Source organism: Pelodiscus sinensis, chromosome 4 (assembly GCF_049634645.1).
Source record: "Pelodiscus sinensis isolate JC-2024 chromosome 4, ASM4963464v1, whole genome shotgun sequence".
NCBI lineage: Eukaryota > Metazoa > Chordata > Testudines > Trionychidae > Pelodiscus > Pelodiscus sinensis.
Window position 1 is genome coordinate 56,297,012 of NC_134714.1, and position 24,783 is coordinate 56,321,794.

Consider the following 24,783-nt stretch of genomic DNA (forward strand, 5'->3'; position numbering starts at 1 on the left):
ATTTCAGAACACAAATGGCATGTAAAAGCTAGTAAGACCATAAAGGTATACATGGAATAAAGCTTTGGTAAAGAAAAATATTATTTATATTTGATTTGGGTGCAAGAGTTGGGCACCTTTATTATGAAGCAACAGAGAATCACTGGAGAGTAATGAGATTCCTAGAAGACAGAAAGTGCCAATTTACCAGAGGAAAAGAAGCAGATGAAAGGAAGATGTAGTCTATTGAAAAATATACACATACATTAAAAATAAAGAATAGAGAGGTACTGTCAGCCAGCACCGATCAGGTTAGACAGATAAAAATTAATTATATTTTGTTTAAGAAGCTTCCTCTTCAGCCTTGGTCAACTTTAAAAAGCACATTAGAAGATTCTTCAAACTTGCTTTCCAATTACTTTGACGATAGGCAATGTGCGTTGAAAAAAAACCCCTCATTTTAAATTGGTAAATGCAAGCAATCCTGAATGACAATATTTTCAAAATTCATAACATTTTGTTACTGGCCAAACTAATTCATAAGGGGACAAACAAAGATATGCTGTCTTCTATTAAGGAGAGCATGAAGACAGATATACAAGGAACAAATGCAAATTATATATATATATATATATTTGGAAGAAAAAAGTAGAAAGGAGGAGAGGGCCTGCCCAAGTGGAGACAAATTTTACATCAACTGTAGACATTACAAAATTAAATACCAGCCCTTCTGGGCAGCTATAGTCTTCAGACAGTATGCATTTCCTCTCAGTCACTTTTCCCATAACCCACTAAATATTAGAATATGTACTACCGGTAGATGCATGTTTTTTATTGGACCTTACAGTGTGTTTGCCATCCATGAAAGGTAAATCAGCTATCAGAATTATTAAGCAATAGATTCCTGCCATTGGGATGTCTAAGCAGCCAATGTCTGTTAGATTGATTATTATACCTTGTATGTCACTGGCTGAATGTGTTGTCACTTCATATGCCCCCAGAGAACTATGTCGGTGGCATCTTGGAATGAGCCATAATATTGCTGCTTCAACCATTTGTGTCATTTAAATTTAAGATCAGTTGAACTTAGTTCTTAATAAACTTGTTATATTTTTTCTAATTTAACTCCAGGCTTTTTAATGTTATTAACACAACAAAACTGAACTCTTCACATTCAGGGCATTCTGTTAAAGAGCTGCCAGTAGAAAACCCAGAGAAATGGACAGAATCATCAATACAAAATCTTTAATACAGGTTTAATTAAAGCTGTCAAGCCACAGAAAAACAGGTTGTATCCTGTTTTTACATGACAGATTTATATATATGAAATACATATGGAATGTTGTTGCTAAGCTGTGTTGCAATCATGCTGGCTTTTCCTGGGCTGTCAAAGCAAAAAACATTTTGTGGGAGAAAGCCATCTATCATATTTATGTCATTTTACATTTAAGGAATGTAGTTTTCTAGCTGCTGGTCTAAGGTGCTTTTTAAAAACGAAGCAAAACTATACAACACAGATCACAGCATTAAATTTATATGCACTGGGATATGTTTGGGAGTGGTATCTAATTATATATATATAATTTTCTCAGTGTGGGAAACTATGCTGCCTGTAGAATATATATGCAAAAGGACAGACTCCAATGTTAAGAAATGTTCAACAATTTAGCATTAAACATAACCATTTGGATCTTTTAAACAGCAGTTTTATTAGGTAAATGGAAGCATATCTTTGGTTTAAGAATTTGTCATCAGTAACTTTTCTTTACTGTTCATGCTTATGGAACTACTAAATTATAATACTTCAAGAAGGAGGACAAAACTTCCTTAATAAAGAACCAATTGACTCTAAGAAAACTCCAACCTATGAGCTGTGAAAACACACCTTTCCTTCTAGTTGGCTAAGTCAGGTGACCCATTGGTAAATGAGATCATTAACGACCCCTTTAAGGTAAATAAGAGGATATTCTACCAATTATCACCTTGACTCCAACTTCCCTTTTCTTAGGCTATTGAGAATGTAGTGACATTGAATTTCTCGCAACCATTTTTATTCTTCCAATATTTGGATTAGAACAAAAGAACAAAAGAACATAAGAACGGCCATACTGGGTCAGACCAAAGGTCCATCTAGCCCAGTAGCCTGTCTGCCGACAGTGGCCAGCACCAGGTGCCCCAGAGATGGTGGACCGAAGACAATGATCAAGAGATTTGTCTCCTGCCATCCTTCTCCAGCCTCTGACAAACAGAGGCCAGGGACATTATTTCTATTCCCTGGCTAATAGCCTTTTATGGACCTAACCTCCATAAAATTATCTAGCTTCTCTTTAAACTCTGTTTAATCACAATCAAGTTTCAAATGAGGATACAGTACAGAAATAGGTCTCAAACTGAGTGTTCATATTGTTAGAATTCCCAGCAGTCTTCCATGCATTGATAAATGATCACTACTAAGGTCACTAAGAATTTACTTGTGTAAGAAGCGAGTACAATCTGAGAAAGGCCAAATCCTGTGGTCCTAATATATTATCGTTAATCTCAAGCACTGACAAATTATGGATTGTCTGCTAAAATCACAAGAAGCTTACTGTAAAATTCTCAAAATATTCTGTTCTGAAGGCCATCGGTGCAGACAATTTAGGATCCACAAGTAACAACTTGAGAACAATCATAATAAAATAGTTCTCAAAGGGAAGTAATGTATAGCCCTTTTTCATGAGATATTTAAAATTAGTTTAAACCATATGTTGATCTCGACCAAATTAGAAATAGGTAACAATATTGCATAAAAGAGAGGATGCAACATACAGTTTTACAGGCCTTTCCCACTTCTAACACCTATGTGACAAAGTAAACTTGTGTATAATTATGCTGACCATATGCCTCAGAAAATCTGGGACAGTCTCAAATTTCAATCTCCTGTCCCAGTGCCCTATTAACACTGAAAATATCCTGGAAACAGCAGTGCAGCTAGAAGCAGCTGTGCGCTGCTGTTTCCCCTTCCCTTTTCCCTGCCCCAGGAAAACAGGGACCTTCTAAGAGATTTTTCCTGCATCTCTGGAACCAGCCAATAGGAGCAATGGGAGGCAGTACCTGACCCTGAGGTGGATCTCATCTTGAATTGAGGTTGGACACCTAGTGCTGTCCTGAGACCCTAGGTCTGGGGCCAGGGTTAATGCAATTGCAGTATAGTTGCATGGAGGCTCCTATAGTTCCCAAACCCATCCTTATTGATAGAGGACAGCGGGAGGTGTTTTTAGAGGGGTCAAATGGCACCCTTTACTTTCAGTCATGTTTATATCTTGACCCCAGAAGTACTACCTCCAGGGGAGGGACTTCCTGTGGCAGATGGGTGGGGCCTAACAGATCAGGGGGATGGCTAGTGGTGTCAGGGGGCATGGCTAATGTATCCCTCTTTTTGGTTCAGAAAATATGGTCACTGTATGTGTAATATAAAAAAAAGTTTCTAAAGAGATAGTCCTTCTGAAAAATATCACAACTATTACACTGCCAAGGTCAATGAGAGCAATGGAGTTTTGTGCATGCATGTCTCAGGTGAGTAGCTACAATGCTAAGAATCTCCAGGATTCAGTGGCTATGTCTACACTCGCGGCTTCTTGTGCAAGAACATCTTGCACAAGGATTCTTGTGCAAGAAGTCTTGCACAAGAAAATGTCCACACTGCCATGTGCAAGCTGCGCTTTTGCACAAGAGCACCCATGGCAGTGTGGACGCTCTCTTGCTCAAGAAAGCTCTGGTGGCCATTTTAGCCATAGGTCTTTCTTGCCCAAGAAATCCTTGCAGAGCGTCCACACTGCCTGCTTGAGCAAGAGCTCCTACGCAAGAGGGCTTACACCTGTTAAAAAAGAACGTAGCTCTTGTGCAAGAAGACCTCTCTTATCACGCCGTACTGTAAATTTCCTTGCGCAAGAGCGGGCGGGCAGTGTGGATGCTCTGCAGATTCTTGCGCAAGAACGGCCATACTTATGCAAGAAGCCATGAGTGTAGACATAGCCAGTCTTTTGTGAGTCAGACATGTAAATTGTTCTGCCATGAGATGTAGGTGCTGCAGGAACTCTCTCAATACAGCTCCTAGCACAAAGAGCCCATGGTCTCAAAGATTTGCATGGCTAACAGATATTAGATAATAAAGATGTCTTTCAGCTAGCAGATGTAATGAGTCAAAGGCTGGAAGCTGAAGTTAGACAAATTTGACCTCAAAATATGGTGCAAAATGTTAACAAGTGTAATTATGGTGAATTGTTTATCACTGCAATTTTTAAAACCCAGATTAGATGTTTCTCTAAAAGAGATGCTGAAGTTTAAACAGGAATAAATGAAGGAAAGTTTTATGACCTGTGTTACACAGAAGATCAGACTTGATGATTACAATGATGCTTTCTGGCCTTATAATCTATGGCTCTATTTAAATAACACATTGCAGATCTGCAAAGGGTGTGACTACTTTATCCTCTAGCAATGATTACAGAAACTTGCTTTTAAAGTGCTCTTTTGCCATCTCAAATTGGCTATAGATTCCTTTTTATTAAAAAAACCCAAATACCTAATATGTATACAGGCAGTCCCCGGGTTACATGGATCTGACTTATATCGGATCCCTACTTACAAACGGGGTGAGGCAACCCCGCATTAGCTGCTTCCCCCCAGCAGACTAGGGGGAGACAGAGCGGCTTTTCTCAGCAGACACCTCAGCTTGAGAATAAAGGACTGAGGGAAGTGAGGTGTGGGAGAATAAAACTGAGTTCTGGAGAAATGTTTGGCTAGAGTTTCCCCTACAATATGTACCAGTTCCAACTTACATACAAATTCAACTTAAGAACAAACCTACAGTCCCTATCTTGTACGTAACCCGGGGACTGCCTGTATTAGCACTACACTGTCTTGGAAGTATCTTGCCCTGAAACTACCTAAGAGGTAGAGCAAAACTGAAACTGGATAAATAAAATGACTATCTGCTTCCTTTATAAAAGGAATACAGACTATAGAGATGTGAGTGATTGCTAGGGTTTGATATTAGGCTAAATCAAACAAGACATGCATGGAAAATTAAGAACGTCATATTTTTCTGTTAGTGTTTTCTTTGTCTTCATAAATTCCCAGTTTCAGTTAATACCCATCTAAATCCTTCTCTTCTTAGTAGCCCCATTCTTAGTCTTACCCATACTACAGGATGAAACCAAGAAACAACCCTTTCCTCCTTTTATTTATGCCAAGATAATTGTAATGGGGCAATTGTGTCTTAATTGACCTCAGCAGATTCTCTGATCTCAGGACAAATCTCTCTGCTTTGATTTGTCCTAATTCCTATCAGCTGAGATAACAAGTGTGGGGAAGGGAAACTTTTCCTTCATAACTTCCCTAGCAAGCCTGCACAGACACCTACCTAATTATGACACACAACAAAAACAAAACAACAACAACAAAAACACCCCATAGCTGTTATTCCAGTCATGGATCCAGTTTTTTTCTTCAGATAGAATCTGGGGTTCTTTGATGTGTGCTTTAGATTAAAACAGCAGTCAGTCTTATAAAACTGCCAGACCTGTTGACACTTAGGCATGATAGATTTCAGGCAGTATATCAATGAAGATAGCAGATTAGGACTTGATACCAGCTGTGGTAAAGGACAAATTAGCAGAAAGGGGCATGAATAAGTTAAGAAATATTTCCCATGAAGTACTGAAGGAAAGAGTTGGAAAGGATGGGAAGAGGAGACATCCTAAAATGGTAGTGTCATAGATTTTAAAGCCAAAAAGGATCATAGCTGAGATCCACAAGGACTTAGACACCTCTACTCCAGATTTAGGCATCACTGTAATTCACAAAACTCCATGTAGCTGTCATCTAAACCTGTAGAAGCCTAAACTTACTTGGTGCTTAACATTCTGTGGTGTAAGTTCCCTCAGGGCATAAGTTTTTGCCTCTAAGTGAGCACACAGTTCTTGACTTCTGATACCTATCTCATGCATTAATCCCTAGTATACTCATACCCTAGGGGAGAGTTAGATGTTCCCCATGCTTACCTCATCTGTGGATCTCAGTCTTGTGATGACCATCAGAGCATTAGTTATTGCAGTAAGGAGATAGACCTGGGGTTTCCCACCTCCCACGTGAGTGACCGAATCACTGGATTTTAGAATCATCCTCATTCTCTCTTCTGGCCAAATGACACTTGAAATACAGGCAGTCCCCGGGTTACGTACAAGATAGGGACTGTAGGTTTGTTCTTAAGTTGAATTTGTATGTAAGTCGGAACTGGTACATATTGTAGGGGAAACTCTAGCCAAACATTTTTTTTAGTTTTGGATAGCATAGGGAAAGGTTTGTTTTGCTGTCTGTTCCCCTGTTCAGAAGATTTCACATCTATTTCTGTCCCTGTGACAAACTCAGCACTAAAGGAGTAACTCATCAAATACCAAACAGCTCTGCACCATGCTTTGAGCTAATAGCTTTATTTCCACACACCACCCAGGGTTCTAGGAGGAGGGTCCTTTTTTTTGCTAACACAATGAGGCCAGCACTTTGTTTGTTTTGGTGGAGTCTTTGTTTGCCCAGGGAACCCAGCATGTATAGGGGGAGGAGGGGCGGAGAGGCTGCTTTTTTCTGCTGTTCGGCAACCTGTTGCTCAGGGGAGGGGGCAGCCTGTTGCTGGCAGGGGGGGAGGGGGGAGGCGGGCAGGATGCGAGGCCACGGGGGGGGGGCAGCGGGCGTGGGGAGGCACTTTTCCTCTGCCCGGCAGCTCTGCGGGATCCCTGTCCCTGTGGCCAGCTGCTGCAGGCAGAGGCCAGTTGGAGCCGGCCGAAGAGGAAGAGGAGGTAGATAGATTCTAGGACCCAGGTGAGCGAGCCCCGGGGACGCTGCTGCGCTCCCGGAGCCCGGCATGTATAGAGGGGAGGAGGGGCGGAGAGGCTGCTTTTGTCTGTTCGGCAGCCTGTTGCTCAGGGGAGGGGGCAGCCTGTTGCTGGCAGGGGGGTGGGGGGGGCAGCGGGCATGGGGAGGCACTTTTCCTCTGCCCGGCAGCTCTGCGGGACACCAGTCGGAGCCGGCCCGAGGAGGAGGAGGATCCTAGGACCCAGGTGAGTGAGCCCCGGGAATGCTGCTGTGCATGTGCGGGAGTTGCCTCACCCCGTTCGTATCTAGGGATCCACGTAAGTCGGGGACTGCCTGTAGTTATTTAAAATGGAACAGCTTCAAAAGGAGACACAGAAAAAACTATACAATAGCTCAGTGGGAGACCCTGTTCAAATCCTTTCATCAGGCAGCTGGAGGAATTGAACCTGGATGAGTGCCTTAACCAGGAAAATGAAATTTATAAGGGAGAAAATATATTTTCCAGTGTTTCTTACAAAAATAACTTAGTTGCCTGACTCCAGAAGCAGGATTCTCAGCTGTGGGTTATGTACTTGCAACCTGGAGCTTAACTCAGTGGGAGGGATGGGGGCTAGGACATACCTCTCTTGTCAGTATCTCCCATTAGCTACTTTGGTGGCTCTACATCTAGTATGTTGGCTTTTGTGGATCTCATTCTTAAGTGCCAATCTCTCTCATTGCATAGGGAGCTTAAGCACCTAATTCAGGATTTGTGGATTCTAGTAATTTTCTAGGCACCTTAGTCCCTTTGTGGATCTAATCCCACTAAATCATCTAGTCTGACAACTTATATAACACCAGCCATATAATTTAATCTATTTACTCCTGTCTAGAGTATAATAGCCTGTGTTTAATTACAGAATATCTTACAGAAAGGCATCGAGATGGAAGCATTTCAAGGAATGGAGACGCCACTATTTCTTGTGGTAGTTTGTTCCAATTGTTAATTATCTTCTTTGTAACATTTTTTGTCTTATTTATAATTTGAAACTCACATTGTTTTCAATAGGATCTGGATTTCAACCCCCCATTTTGTTGGAAAAAGAGAGAAAGCAAGTACATAAATAAGTCTTGGATAATACAAGAAAGAGAGCCCCTGAAATGTCAGTATTTGAGTAGAGTTGTGAAGTTGTTTGAATAGGACATAATTTTTGATTGTCTATCGCTAAGTCAGAGGTCAATGACAAAATGACAAACAGCTCAAAGATTTTTGGTGCCTCAGTTTTAAGGTGACCAATTTAAGATACCATGTGTATGATTCTTACTATTGATTTGACTTGTGGTACTCAACACTTTTGAAAAGTAGGTTCCTCAGTCTGAACATCCAAAAAGAGAACACAACAAATTAGTGGTCCCTTCTGAACATCTGGCTACAAAGGTGTATTGTCAGTTTGGTGTGAGCCAGCTCTTAAAAATGACAAATAATACCATGCACCCAGTGAGTTGGTGAATTCCCATCATAGCTTGCATATTTCTAATTCCAACTACATATACATTCAAATAAACACAAAATGAAGAGCTTTAAAAGAATTTAACTTTTTTGTTTATAAACATTAACACTTTTTAATTATCCATGTTTTAGTAGTTAATAGGACTTAACAAAAACAACTGGTTTTTCATAACATTAATTAAAGGAGAATTAAGGTCAACTCTATTTTATATAACTGTCTCTACCGAGAAAAAACATCCTTCTTCATTAATCAAAAACATCCAGACCTGCTTTTCCTCTGCTAATACAGGTATATATGAAGTGCCTAACATTTGTAACCAATCATTGCCTCCTCTAATGGATATTTGGAGCCTTTATTGATTTGGGTAAATTTGCTTCTGCTAAGGTCAATAATGATAAATGACTTGTTCTGCATGAAGTGACTTAGTACTTTGAAATTAAATGATTGTAATTATCTGTAGTTATTCTGTAACTGCAACTGTTACTGCTGCTGACAAAATGCCCATGTAATTGTGATAGGGACATTTTTTTCTTTGAAAATTCTTGAATTAATTTAGAATGTCTAAAAGGGAAAAGCAACGATCTGGCCATACATTGTGATTACAAAGTTCTGCATTAAACTTTGACAGTTGTCTTCCATTTTTGACCTGCAACACCAGCACCTAGCTTCCACTCAGCAAAGACCACCAAACTTGCTAAAGTATCCCTGTAATAATTGTATAATGTAGACAAAGGAGTTCTAGTTCTATGAGACCTAAGTCATGGTATGCTTTTAGTTTTCCAAATATAAAACTTCACCAGCCCACTGTGCTTTTAAAATTATGTGATTAAGACTTTATGTTGATTTACATTGTGGATAAGCCTGTAGTGGATTTCCAACACCGGACTGCTATGTGTTCATGGGCCACCCATAAGCAACAAGTAAATACCTGTTTCCCATAGCTGTAGCTACTCTTTCATCTACAATAGTATCTGATAGTGAATAATCTTTGACTGAAACACTGTACACTTAGAATTCAACTGAGATATTATACGTATCAGACATAAATGAGTGTTAGAAAAACTAGTGTTGTGGTGAGACATTTAAGGTATCCATTACTGCTGCACAAATATTCCAAAGTGGGACATTCATGTCACTTCAGATGGCATTTGTTATAAAGAGTGCTGCTACTACTAACAGTGAACAAGTCTAATTCATTAGCATCATATGGCTTCAATTTCAATTGATTCCATTTACAGTAGGTTGGGCAAGGAAAGGAATTAGTTGATAAACCTTTATCCTTCAGTCCCTTTATATGTTTCTAACTGATTTAAGATTATCTCTGCAGCTCTGAATCTGTTGGAAGCTGTTATTAATTCTATGAGGATTTATTTGATATTATATTTTGAGAGTTGTAAAGGGACAGAAAATATTTTACATTCAGCCAGGATCAAATGGCACAAATCTAGCAGTTTTGTTTTCAAGGAATTCATACAAGATCTGTTCAGTTCTTCTGAATTAACATCCCGACTTTCATTATGTTTTCTGAATTTGAATGTGCAACTCAGCTAAAACCAGGTTTTGCCACCTTATTTAGAATGGCTTCCGCTCTTATTTTGCGATGTTTCCACTAAAATCATAAATACCTCAAAACTCAGTTCAAATTGACTTGATACACAACCCAGAATACCACAACTTTTTTTTTCAGAGCTTTCAAAAATCCTGGACTAAAGTTCGATTTTGTAACAAGTAGTGTAGAAGACTTCCATGTGCATTGGGCTTTCCTTTTCAATGTTTAATATAGTGTGAATAAATGAAATTGCAAAAAAGAAAATGGAGTACAGTAGACCCCATTGCTTGGGGCCCTGCTTTCATGGAAAGCAACAAAGAATGTAACTGGACTAAGGTCTTTGCTACTGATGTAGTCATGTGCATCTATGTAAAGGGCATGTAGATTAGATATGGAATAATATCCAATCAGAATGATAGCTCTTTAAACCTTGTCTACATTACTATTTTCACAGTTGTAAAGGCAAGGCAGTACAGAATCAAGCATATACTTACCAGTGTATCCTTTACTATATTTGTTGGTTAGCTGGGCTGAGGAAGGCAGTAATGAGCCTTTTCTCCTTCATCTTACATTGAAGAAACTATTAGAAGAGCAAGAACTGCTGTAAATCCAAGAACTAAAGAGCTTAAAGCAGGTGTCGTTATGTTGGTATCTAATTCAAGTTAAACCTCTTTTCCCAAGAGTCCTGAGTAATCGACTAAGGAGAAAAAAACAGACTTTAAAAAAGAATCAGATAAATCATGAAGAAAAGGTCCATCAATGAGTGTTAGGTAACTATGGTTGGAGACATCCTCTGGGTGTCCCTAAATCTCTGACTGCTAAAATTTGAGCCTGGATGACAGGATGGCTTACTCAATAAATTGCCCTGTTCTATTCACTCCCTCTAAAGCAACTGCTTCAGTCACTGTTGGAAGACAGGATATGAAGCTAGATTGGTTTGACCTTGCATGGCCATTCTTATATTCCTGTATCATCTAAAAACCAAAGGTTGTCACAAAAAAACACTTCCTTTTAATAGAGGAGTAGCAGAAAAGTTGGTGGATTTTGGCTTATATACATTATTGCTTGTTCCTGATGTATAAAGAGGCATTGTGAGTACATTTCTTCCCTTTAAAAATGTTTCTATTTGTTCTTTACTTTATTGTCAATAGGAGTGTTGTCTTGTCTGTTTCACCAAGGAGAAAGACACACACGTGGATGAAATCCTGGGTCCCCGGAATTTAACTGCAAAACTCCCACTGAATTCCACAGATCCAGAATTTCACCATAGTTCACACCACAAAAGGCTTAAAATAAGGCAATAGGTAAGTGGGGGAGAAAATCCAGTAGGAAGGGATTGGGAAGAAAAGATAAGGCTTCTAGCAATAGGATCACATGATTCCTCAATTTGAACACACATACACTCTGATTGGTTAAAGAAGTATAAAAGTTAAGAAGACAATTATTTGTGTACCAGACAAAATGCACAACTGTTAGTTTGCCACTGATGAACCTCATAGCTCATGTGTTTACAAAATGCTTGATTCAGCCTTAAATGAAGTAGGAGTTTTTCCATTGACTTCAAAGGCCATTGAATCAAGCACAAAGGACCATTTAAAGACAAAAAGTATGGATGGTTTAGTATAATATTGTGTGGTGTGTGTGTGTGTATTATTTTCCCTTTCCATGGCTAGCCCTACATCTTGTTTATGTATACAGTCTGTCATAATCATAATTGTTGTACTAATTAACTTTCTGAACTCTCAATATAACAAAATACTATAACACTTTCACAATCAAAAAGCATATTAGGTTGGATCTGTGAATATGTTGGACTTTACCCTCCATGTCAAAGAACAGGCTGATGCTGATCAGAAGACTACAACAGTTTGATGTGATTTTCTTTTAAAGAAACAGTACATGGCTAAATTGCAGTAGACAATGCTTGAAACCAATACTGTGGCTTTCTTGTTTGCATCTATTGAGGGTCAGGGAATTAGAAAGCACTGTAGTACATAACATACATATATGTTATGATTTTTCAATTTAAATATAAATCATATACTATAGTATCACATAGATGGATAGGACACATGCTTTTCATATCCAGACAAAGAAAATGAAATACATTTGCCAGTATCAACTCACCCCAATAGACAGTAATCCGCATCACAAGGAACTCTTAATTGAGCCCATTTGGAAGTCTCTTCTCAGCAGGGGCCTTGTAATGAAATAACATGTAATAACATACCTTTCATCCATAGAGATGGTGTTCCCCCACGTCAAGGTGGAGGTCATTCGAAGGACAACATTGAAGAGCTTGTGTACCAGGGATAAAATGGATATAATTCATTTTACAGGCTATTTTCTGCTTGTACTCTCTATGCCATGTTTGTGATGTCTCCATGCAAATAAAAAAAAAATTAATTAATTAATTAAGTTAATTAATTAATACAAAATCAGTAGATAATAAGGAAAAACTCTTTAACATGAAAACAGGATATTACTACTGGAAATGAAATGTCACATGAAAATGACTCAATTTTTCATATTAGTTCCTTGTAACACTATAGATTTATATTATACCCAAACAATGTCTTCATGACTTTTTATAAATTACTACATAATGTCTTTTCACATTAACGAAGGAGAATTATTGTAGACTATGCCTTAAGCCTTGTGATAGAGTTTGCATATGGTGCACTAGGTAGGAAAGGGTTAATATTAACTATGGGTGGTGGAAATCATGGAATCTACTGGGCATGCTCCAAATGCTACACTAGTTTAAAAGGGGAAAATCTCACTCATTCTAGGTTGACTATTGGGGAAGAAGGGGACTTGGGCGTAAGATCCAGTCCCTGATTGCAGGAACCAGAGTGCCTGGGGCATGGGCCAGACACCAGATGTCCCCAGCTTGTCGACAAGAGTCAGAGTCCTACCAGCTGACTGCACCAAGGAACTCAGACCCTATTTTCAGATATATCTCAACAATGAGACTCATTTTAGGAAGTGGCCTGAGAGGAATAATGACTGGTACCTTGAAACTGAAAACAACAGAGGTATGTTATTGCATGCACCACTGACAGGGCCCTTGACTGGGACCCAATGGAGAGGGAGGGTCCAGGTCCTCTTATCATCCCTGCTGCCACTTATCCTTGGGAAGCATTTGACGTCCTTGTCTCTGACTATTAGGCCCCACAATCTGGACCCCAAAGGCAGTGATAAGGACTTGGGCTACTATCAATAGACAGCGACCATGATGTCAATTCCCACATCACCTATTGCAATGGGATAGAATATGCATACACAGCCAAACATGGTGGAGCATGTGGGCAACAACTGGGCTCTGCTGAAAGACCCCTGAAGTAAAAGAGCACTAGAACAGTAACCCTTCTTCACCTGCTGAATCATCCCCTTTCCTGAGATGGAGACAAAAGATACTAAAATGGATGTTGAGGAACCAACAGCAGAAGGCTGCTTAACTTCAACAATACTAAGCACAGATGACTCAACAAATCAGGACTCGGTAGCAACAACTGATAAGGGATTTGGTTACACAGCATCAAACCCAGCAACAATGTCTGATTCAATAGCTGGCCATGCTAAGGCACTCTCCATGGATGCCGGTTGAGGGGCAGGTCCGCTTGATGGTCCAGAAGTCCCCAAAGTTTGGGTCAGTGCTCCCTTTTCTCAGGGCAAACACAGCCTGTAGACTCAGTTCTTAGCAAATGTCCCTCTATCAAAGTATATATGGCCCAGAGGTCTTGTGCAAAACACAGTTCCCTCTATCAGGGTATATACAGCCAGGAGGCCTAGTTCCAGGATAAGCCTCCCAACTGCTAGAGAGCAGGCCTGTTGTGGGGTGGAGAGGTAGGGGGAACTGGGCCTTCCTGCTCCACCGGGTCCCAGCCCAGGGCCCTGTTGGCAGTGGAGGATTCCTACTGAAACACACTGAGCTCCCGGAGGACAATCCTCTGCTGTGGGCTACTTCCTATTGTTCCTGGTGCACTGCTCCACTCTTGGGTGTTGCTTGGCGGGTTGGAACCTCCCAGACAACCTCCCTGGCTGGGGCTGACACTGGGGCAGAAGCTGTTGCTGCTGCCGGGGCTGCTGCTCCTGGGGCGGTTGCTGCAGCTACTCAGGAGCTTGGGCCTGAGCTCCTTCCCCTCCAGCAATCATCCACAACTGAATGGCACCCAGGGCTTTTATACCCTGTTTCCCCATGCAGCATACCCAGCAGGGCTGTGGGGGTGGGGCCTTCTCAGCCAGCTGGGTCAGGGCAACTCACTGTTCTTAGTGCTGCATAGATACACCCCATCACAATGCCAAACCCCAGCCCTGGGACAGGACCTAGGGTCTCTTCCTGATGGCCTCCTGTTGCAGGAACTGAAGCCAGTGGTGATCCCGAGGTGTTCCTGGTAACATTTAAAAGGGTGGCCACTTGCACTGGTTGGCCCTTATTTGACCGGGCAGCACAGACAGCTTATCACAGGTTAGTCTCACAGGATGTCCTGGTATTTGACAAGATGAAGACTTCTATTCTGGACCAGACAGGGATCTACTTTAAGACTTACCTCCACTTTTGCCAGGACAGATATCCCCCAGGAACCCAGCCTAGAGTGGTGGCAAAATACCTGAGGGGTGAAGCCAGAGGAATGATCCAAGTGGTGGAGGTTGTGGTCATAGAGCAGTTCATCCAGATCATCACGGTCAGTGGGAGAGAATGGGTGCAGCGCTACTGACTGGCGATGCTGGCAGAAGCTATAAGATAAGTGAAGAACTACCTGGCAGCAAATGGGGCTGAAACATGACCCCAGATATCTGGGAGCCCAAGAAGGAGGGGACAGGATTTCAGGGATGCAAGGGAACCTAAGCATCTACCCTGACCACCATCTCCCCTCCCCACAAGTCCTGTTGGTCAAACCCAAGATAGAAGTCTGAACCTGAATAACGGCCTTGCATTATTGCTGCCCAGGATTTCCAGATAGTTATGAAAGAAAAACTTCACATTCCAAAAGTCAATCTGAAAACTTCCATGAACCCTGATTTTCAGATATGTGTTTAAAAGCTCAACATTTTGTCAGTGGAATTGTGCTTTCTGTTGAGGTGACTGTGACGGGGTATGGTTAGAGGGTGCTTCTTGGAGTGGAGGGGGCGGTCCGTCACAGTGACCAACCAGCATCACTATAGTTGAGTCCATTTTCTGTGGAAATTGAAAAAGCTTGAATAAGCCTTTATTTCATTATATCATGATTTAACATCATATATAATGGGGATTATGTTAGCAACCATGAAGAAGCAAAATGGACATGAACCCAAGTTTTAGCTAATACAAAGGGACTTGCTGTTGCTCCTCTAGGTTGGTCAGGGAAATGGCCTATGTCTTTCTCTGAATAGGGAAAAGTATATTCAGCCAGTATTGTTTTCACTCTATCATACAGTTAGACTTCTTTAACATACTTCCACTCTCTGTATAATGATTACGTTTTCACCATACTACACATAATTTACTTCTAAAATTAAAGAATATTTATATCAACACCACTTTATAAAAGTGCCACACTATGGTTAATTGTATCAGTATTTGAACTTTAATTAAATATGTGACAATTTATGTTAATGAGGAAGTAATCTTGTAATTTGATAGGAATTTAAAATAAACTAATACCAATATATTTCAAAGAGCTACTTATACAAAGATTCTCTGTTGCCCCTCAAACTGATTCCCAGACTTAAATGACCACCATGTGAGTTCCATCATTAGTAAGTCATCACAAGAAAAGTTACAGGCAATGCACAGTCTGAAATGTAAGGTCACAGAGCACACCAGTCTCAGTATTCATCAGTTTTCCCTACAGTTTCAGTACCAGATTGAACAGTACATATCCACCTGAGTAGTCCCAATGTAGTTTGGGTTTTCTAAAGGAAGTCATCGATAAACTATATTTAAACAGCTTTTGTCAAGAATATAATACATAGCACAATCATGAGTAAAATGGAGATTTTGTTGAGAGGTACTTGTAAGAGTACTTAGAAGAGAGAAGAGGGTATGGGATTAGAGAGTGTAAACAGATTAAAAGTGAAAAGATCATGACAAGAATGGAGAAATGGAGACAGGGAGTGAAAGAGAGAGTGCAACAGTAGAATATCACTAAAAGATCCCAGCAAGAGATGTGACAGGTTTAGCTCATATTTTCCTGAGCTGCAAATGGCATCTATTCAATTTACATTAAAACAACATGTTTAACCTGCTTATTGATTAGATCATTAGCTGGTATAAATTGTTGAGGCTCCAATGAGGTCAGGAACTATTTAGGACCTAGCACTACATTCTCATATGTTAAATTATACAATATTTTATAAAATAGTAGTAGTTTCTAGGAACATTCTAAGAGTTTCGCAAAATCAGACAGTCAAATATTCATACAGACATTCATTCAGACATTAATCTGAATATTCACAAATTTTTGTAAATATTGTACTTCGCTCTCACCATATAGATGTAGATATTTTGTGACAGGATGTGCCATGAAGAAAGATCAGACATGGACAGAAAACAAGTGCATTTTCTGTTTTGGAGATAAAATCTTGGCCCCATAACAAAACTCCCATTGCCATCACTTACTTTCCTTAATTTACAAACCTCTAGTTTGAAAGCATTCTCCAAAGTAACCTCATATTTTTATTTTATTTAGAAAACTTTAACTAAAAGTTGAGAAGTATTTTTCTGAACTAACACTGATTCTGGGAAAGACTCCTTTTTGGTCACTGGTAACTTTTTTCAGCAATGGCTTGTGTTTTATTGTTTGGAACTGAAACTTGGTTTTTCATCATCAACATCCCAAAATAATTTGTTCTTCTGTGTTAAATCAATTGCTCCAACTCTATAATAAAACATTAAATGGATCGTGTCTGAAATAGTTCTGTCAGGCAGGAAATTTGAATCCAGCCTATTTTTGAATTATTTCTTTTATTAAAAATTGCTTCCTCCCACCCAAAAGGCTTGAATCTCACTTTCAACTCAGCTTCTTTATTCAATGAAATCACCTTGTGGAAGTCACTGTAACCCAAAGGAAATACCAGCAAAGTTCTCAACTGCAAAAGATAAATTAAATGGAATGGAAGCTTAATGCACTGTCTTGTTCCTGATTTTTTTTAAGTTGAATTGAGTTTTTAACATTACTCATTTATGCGGAGGGGGGGGGGTCAATTCTGTAGCTGGAGTAAGCTGGCATAACACAACTAATTTCAATAGAGCAGTGGTCTATAGTACGTCTGTGGAAAGCAGCAAGGCAGAGACTGTTTGCCATTCTTGCTCATGTTTTATAATGCCCAACTAATCAAAGAGTTCAGTTAAAATCAATAGAGCTCCTGAGAGATAAAGGTGCTACTACCTATGAGTAAGGCTCTGACCCCTGAGAAAGTACAGGGCATTTGTGCTGTAAGTCGCCCTGGTATACATCTGTTCCACACTAAACTTGTTAACATTTGTAGGAACCGATGCATTATAAGTCCTCCCATTCCCCACTCTTAAGTCATACAACCGCCCCTCCCCCCCCCCATTTGTGCAAATGGAAGTCAGCATAGGAAAAGAATTCCCCGCTTTAAATTGTTTCTCTGTAAGTCCAAGTTTTTTTGAACGTATCTTGCACATATCTAGCAAGGACGGCCTGTAATGCCTAGACTGCTTTCATTGTAATGACTAGGAAATTCCTTCCACATAACCACATATACATTTCAAGAAACTAATTATTGTTCACTAAAATCACAAGATATATGACTGATGTCCACTCCGATTTCATTAAGAAGGGTATTGTTTTAAAAATTGGTTCTATGCCTTTAAAATTAATTAAAAAACCCTCTCAATTTACACAGCTACTAAGAAATAGTAATATACTTATTTAAATAAGAAAAATTATTAAATACATATTTACTATTTAACAAGGATCTTTGAAAAAATAATAAGCAGAATTTGCCTTTATGATACTCTCTGTAGGCTGTTGTAAGGGAACTCGATGCAGTAACCCAGAGCTGAAATTCGAAAGTTTGACCCTTTGGGTCTCCAACCAAGGCTAGATTCTTATGCCAAAAAGTTTCCATCTTAGGCTATGTCTAGACTGCAGGCTTCTTTCGAAAGAGAAATCCGCTTTTTCGAAAGAGAGCACCCAGCGAGTCTGGATGCTCTCTTTCGAAGACGGCCTCTTTACATTGAAGAACGCCTTCCTTCGAAAGAGGAACTTTCGAAGGAAGGCGTTCTTCCTCGTGAAACGAGGTCTACCGCCATCGAAAGAAAAGCCGCGTTCTTTTGAAATAATTTCGAAAGAACGCGGCTTGAGTCTGGATGCAGGGGAAGTTTTTTCGGGAAAAGGCTACTTTTCCCGAAAAAACCCCTGAGTCTGGACACGGCCTTAATGTCACAGCACAGCCTGAGACCCTAACCCTAGTTAGGGTATGTCTACACTTTCACCCTTGTTCAAAATAGGGATGCAGGCATTCGAAATTGCTAATGAAGTGGCCATTTTTTGAGGAATTACGTTAATTCAAACCTGTTGTGTAAACAGGAGGTTGGTTCAAACGAACGCATCCTGGCACACACTTCCTGGTTCAAATCAGCTGTGATTCAAACGAGCACACCAGCGAGATCATGCTAATGAAGCAAGGGATATTTAAATCCCCGCTTCATTAGCAATTTTGAATGCCTGAATTTGTATCCCTAGTTCGAACTAGGGTGCAAATGTAGACATACCCTTAGAGAACCATTAGAGATTAGACATACCCTTAGAGAACCATTAGAGGTTAGAGATCCATTCCCATCCCAAATCCCATCATTCAGCCTCAGCCAGTACCACTGAGACAAATATCCTGACTCTGAATGGGCTGCATTGAACAGCAATGGGTTGACCACAATAAGATTGTATCTTCATGGTTTCAAATACATCAGATATGAAATGTCTCCAAATTTATGATCTTTTTAATGTGAATTTTAAATTATTTGGGACTAAACTGTCCCCTCAGTTAAGCTGTTTGAAATGAAGTCAGTGGAAGATGGATATGTACGTCTGAATGTGGACTTTGGCTCTCTGTTTTGCAGGGTGTTGAATTTTAATTGTGCACTTCAGTTAAACAACTGAAAACTGTATTCTTAGCAGATATTTAACAGATTGTGTATGTTCTGTGTTATTATTCTTTTTTTTATCATTACTTGCTATATTAACTAATAAATTATTCAGTAAGGCCATGTGTACACTAGGAAACTATTTTGAAATTACTAAATTCGACTTAAGAACTCCTGCTTTAACAAATTCAAACTGTCATGTCTTCACCGCAAAGAAATTAGTCCTAGGCAGTCTCTGTTAATGTGGATGTACTACTTCAGACTTAGAGCCCCAGGAAGCACTCTGGGAAGCTGTAGGACGCCTCTTGGAGGCCAATAATTTTGAATTAGTGGCACCGAAGCATCCACAATAACGTTATTTAGAAATTACTATTTCAGAATTAGCATTACTCCTCATGAAAAGCAGAGTACAGAGTTTGAATTCCGTGGTCTGTTATTTTGAAATAACAGGCTTGGTAGTGTGGATGCGCTGCTTATAAATTCGACCGGGGGGAGGGTGTGTTTCAAAATAAGATTCTAGTATAGGCCAGGGCTTAGGGTGAAATTCATCTCGTCCTGCTCAGATGACCAAATAATTTGGTTTTGTATAAGAAGATGATATTTTCAAATTTAAAAAATATAACTTTTTTTTGGAAACACGGTTTTGAAATTCACACACACACACAAAACCAGTAACAATAATACCTAGCTCTTATACTCTTATTTTTATTAAGATGTGCTGCGGTTGGTATTAAAATGGATTATATTTGCTAACATCTGAGGGTGGGACTTTCAAAAGACTCCAGCACTGGTCTAACTCTGCTTCAGTGGGTACAGAGCAAGGCCAATGCTGAGTACTTTTGAAAAATCCCAACCATAATGTGCTAAATGATTTTATTCTGAAACCTTGAATAGTTGTTATCAACAGACACTTTGAGCAAAACGGAATGTTGAAAATATCAGTGCACATATGACTTTCCTCTTCATTCCAAATAACTGTTCATTACAATGAACACCCATTCCCCTTCCCTATGTTTTCCTGATAAACATGGTGCAAGTACTGCTATCTTCCTGGTATTTAAAAAAAAAAAAAAGTCATCTCAGAATCAAAGTATCCATTCATAGATTTATCATACACATACTAGTCATTTACCAAAAGTGTCTAATGTATGTCTACACAGCAGTGTTCCATTAGAATAACTGACATTATACTGAAAAAACAAAGCGAGTGTCTGCACTACAAGCCTTTACTTTGAAACAATGTTGAGCTGGAGGACTTCTCACTGTGACTCATGGTGACCCTCGTTTTATGAGGAATAAGGAAAGTAGAAGAAAGGGTATTCTTCCCTCTACTTCCTGCTGGTAGACAGTGCCAAAAGCCGAATTAAGCTATTTTGACTTCAGCTATGCAATTGACATAGCTGAAGTTGGGTAGCTTATTCTAACTTTAGCCCTACTGTGTAGATGTACGTACGTGATAAGGATAAATCCCCAAGTAAATGCAACTTTTTCTCCTAAATTGCTAGGGTGCTTCTGAAAATTCCATTCATATGAACTAAGCATGCATTAGGGGCTTACTTTTAGATTCCTATTTTTGAAACATTGGCCTTTCTATCAGTACAGCAATACATCCCGCACAGACCTTTTGAAAGCTTTTATTGATTAAATGAAAACTAACCACAGACTTGTGTAGTTTACTCCCTAGGACTGTCCTGCAACCTGACACAGAATCTTTTCCAGGACATCAGTGGGATAAGGTGTTGTTTTCCTGTACCTCTGCGATTCTTTGGCAGTATTTTTCAGTCCCCAGATCTCAGTAAAGCTCAGTAAATACATCAGTTATGTCAGTGTATCTGCCAATTTGGTGTCATTGGGCAGAGATGCAGGTATACAAACTACCTCCTCCCAAAACTCAGATGCTTTCCTTGAAAAATTCCCACCAAAGAGCATAAGTGGTAATAAGAATGAAGGTAGGGGAACTTTGAACCTGGGTGCACTGAGGGAGGATTATCCTGGCTTTAAGTACATTTTGCAATGTGTTGTATCGCCAGCATCTTTAGAACCACACAATTTTGATGTCCACAGAAAAAGTTAAATGTCTTTGAGTTTCTTGTTAATACTTGAAATGAGGATAAATTTCAGTAAATATCAGTAAGGATATGTATTTGCCTTATTATGCAAGGACTTAAGCAGTTAACTTAATAACTTAATAAGGAAATGTAAATGTCTGAATAACAGCCCTATGAAACATCATTGCCTTGATGGGAATGGCAGAAATTCTGGAGGACGGAGTGTGGTTTACAAAACCACTTCTGTTTGGCACCTAGTTTCTAATGAATATAAATGGGATTTGCAGTCCTAACTCCTTTAGCAACATTTGAAAACATCATCCATATTTTTTCCCTGAATAAACTCACTACTGTGCAGGGGACCAACATCTAGGCCTAGGCATTGGATTGGGAGTGGAATTCCCTTGTACATCAAGCTGAAACGTATCCATGTTAATACAGCTAAAATACTTTGCTATTAAATAAATACGACAATGCTTCTGTTTTCCCAAAGAGTGAAATAATGCTCTGTTTGGAACCCTTCATGTAGAATATGGTAATAGATCTTTATAAGGGGATGAAGAAATTGAGGAACTTCTCACAAAGAATTACATGGGCGCCTTTTACAAATATTGAGTTTATTCATTTATTTTGTTATTAAATAGAGGTGTTGTAGTAACCTCAGAAATATCTGCATTTAATCGGGAGGGTCAAGCTCCTACTTTGGCACTGCCACTGGGGGCATATTACTCAGATCTGCCAATCTCTGCTGTTCTAAATAAGTGAGAAATCATTAACAGCAAGTTTCTGCATCTCTGTGCAGTGAGTGGTTCCGGCTAGAGGGAGAGAAGACCGGTGGAAGAACTGTAGAGATCTGAGTAGGTAGATGCTGCTACATTAATGATAGCATTGTCAGCATTGAACTATGGGGATGACTGCAAAAGCTTCACAGACTCACCCCTACTAGTGGGTGTTGCTATGGGGACCATCTCAGAGGTGTCATATAAAAAAGGGAGGGGGAAAGACTGATGAACAACAAAAGGAAATAAAGGATATGAATGCCATAGCAATATGAAGATACAGCCGTCCTACACAACAAAAATGTCTTACCATCTGTTATGGAGAAATATGAAAAAAAGAGAGCGAGCTAGAGAGAAATGTTGAATTACCAACAAATTACTGAAATAACACCACTTGATCTTTGTGAATGTATGGATTTAAACATTATTGTTTATTATTAGAAGTATGAGCTTTTAGATATGAAAAACAATTAGCTCATGAATCTCAGCATTATTTTTAGAAAGAAAAGGATTATTTGTACCATACAATTGGTAGTACAGTAATTCCTTATTTAGCACGTGCCCGCTTAACATGTTTTTGCATTAGTGTAACCACCACCAAGGTAGAGTTGAACCTGGGGAGCTTACTATAGGAGCCTCTACCCTCTGAGCTAAAAGCCATGGGGCTCCCAGCCCAAGCTGTAGAGGTCTCTGGATCTTAACTGTTGCAGTGGTCTAGGTGCCACTTGCAGTACTCAGTAACCACACTAGGGCTGTGTCTAGACTGCATCCCTTTTCCGTAAAAGGGATGCAAATTAGACACATCGCAATTGCAAATGAAGAGGGGATTTAAATCCCCCACCGCTTCATTTGCATAAACATGACTGCCATTTTTTTCTGGCTCGGAGCTTTGCTGGAAAAAAGCGCCAGTCTAGATGGGGATCCTTCAGAAAATAAAGCCTTTTCTGAAAGATCCCTTATTCCTCTTAAAATAAGGGATAAGGGATCTTTTGGAAAACGCTTTATTTTCCGAAAGATCCCCCTTTAGACTGGCACTTTTTTCCGGCAAAGCTCCGAGCCGGAAAAAAGTGGCAGCCAGTTTATGCAAATGAAGTGGGGGGGGATTTAAATCCCCGCTTCATTTGCAATTGCAATGTGTCTAATTTGCATCCCTTTTACGGAAAAGGGATGCAGTCTAGACACAGCCCCTGTGTGTGGATTACAATAGCACAATTATTTTTTTTAGGGAACGTTTTTTGAATTACACAACCGTCCCCAGAATAAGACAATTTCTCCAACTGTTCCATCGCCAGTGGCTGCTCAGGGCTTCCCCCGCCTTCCTGCAAAGTGGCAGAGGGTTTGCTGGTCGCTGTGCCGTTCCCCGCTGACTCCTCCTCGACGGACACCTTCCCCCCTGTCCTCCGCCCCCGCTTGCAGGCCGGCGGCTGGATTTCTCCAGCTGGCCCATCGCCGGCAGCTGCACGGGACTTCCCTCACCTCCCTGCAAAGCTGTGGAGGTTTCGCTGCTCGCTGTGCCATTCCCCGGCGATCCCTCCTTGCCGGACGCAGTGCAGGTCCCAGCAGACCTGTCACAGGGGCATACTCCCAACCCAATCACCCTCTCCTCTCCTCCTCTTCCCCAGAGCCAAATACCTCCCCTACCTGCTGTAACCCAGTCCCCTTTCTCCTCCAACCTCATGTCCTGGTCCCAACAGACACCACCGCTTGAAACGCAACCTCCACCTTTTCCATTATTTTCAATGGGAAAATTGACCCTGCATAACACGTTTTCACTTAACACGATCATTTTCTGAAACATATCTATAGTGTTAAATGAGGAATTACTGTAATTAACTTTTAATTAGATGCATGCACAACCTACAAAAAAATACAGTTAATAAATGAAGCTAAGATGACACAATTTCAGCTGAGAAGCTCTCCAAATTGCAAAAGCTAAAAGAGTGAACTGCTCAACCTATGTCCTAGTTCACAGGGGTACATTTGCCCTTGCCTAACTTCTCCTAGATGCAATGGAATTACTCAGGCTATGTGAAGACTGCAGGCTTCTTTTGAAATAAACTTTTCCAGAAGAGATCTGCTGAAAATACTTCTGAACAAGAGCGTCAACACTGCCAAAGCACATCGAAAAAGCCATCTGCTTTTCCAAAAGATAGCATCCACATTGAATGGATGCTATCTCGCATGTAAGCTGTGATTACTATGGGTGGAATGGCCACCAGGGCACCTGTGCTTTTTCCTCTTTCTTCTTCTTTTGAAAGAACTCCTTCTTCCCAGTCAACACACACCTTTTTTCTAAAGAGCTCTTTCAGAAAAGGTGTTCTTTGTCATAGAAAGAGGTTTACCAATGTCAGAAAACCCCCTCTGTTCTTTTGATTTTGTTTTGAAAGAACACAATTACAGTGTGGACGTAAGTGAGTTTTTTTTTAAATGGCCGTTTTTCCGAAAAAAACCTCTGAAGTGTAGACATACCCTCATTTGCTTGAAGTTAGGCATATGCTTAAAGTACCTTGTTAAACTGAGGTCCAGAAGAAATGAGGTAGCACAGTGTAGAGTGTGCACTACAATAATCAAGTCTGGAGATGACAGTGTCAAGCATAACTGTGGTGAGGTACACATGAGGGAGAAATGTTAATAATGCCATAGCCAGATGTAGGTGCAAAAACCCTCTTTTGGTGATTGCTGCTATTTGGATTTCAGAAGTAGTTGTGGATCTAGTAAGACTCCTGTATTGTCATCTTTTGTCATAAAGACAAAAGTGCAAAATCCCCTTAGCTGAAAGGGCAGATATTATTTTTGCCACTTCTTATGGTTGCTTCTATCTGCCTTTCACACTCACCATATTTGGATTGAGATTCAACTAGGAGCTCATCTAGGCCCAAAACTTGATACATTTCTATGAAAGTTAAATAACTACATCAGCTGGGTCCAAAGAAGGAATTATAGTACCATATTTTGTGTATGTCTCCGCTATACTGATAAGACTGTTAACCAT

The 24,783-nt window shown here is 40.0% G+C and overlaps 1 long non-coding RNA gene across 1 annotated transcript; it reads left to right on the forward strand.

Moving 5' to 3' along the window:
- Positions 1–6,881: 6,881 nt before the first annotated feature.
- On the forward strand, positions 6,882–12,249 carry LOC102459741 (uncharacterized). The gene is made up of 4 exons (XR_012903179.1): positions 6,882–7,076; positions 7,731–7,796; positions 11,022–11,174; positions 12,114–12,249. It is a non-coding gene; the product is annotated as an uncharacterized LOC102459741 (long non-coding RNA).
- Positions 12,250–24,783: the final 12,534 nt, after the last annotated feature.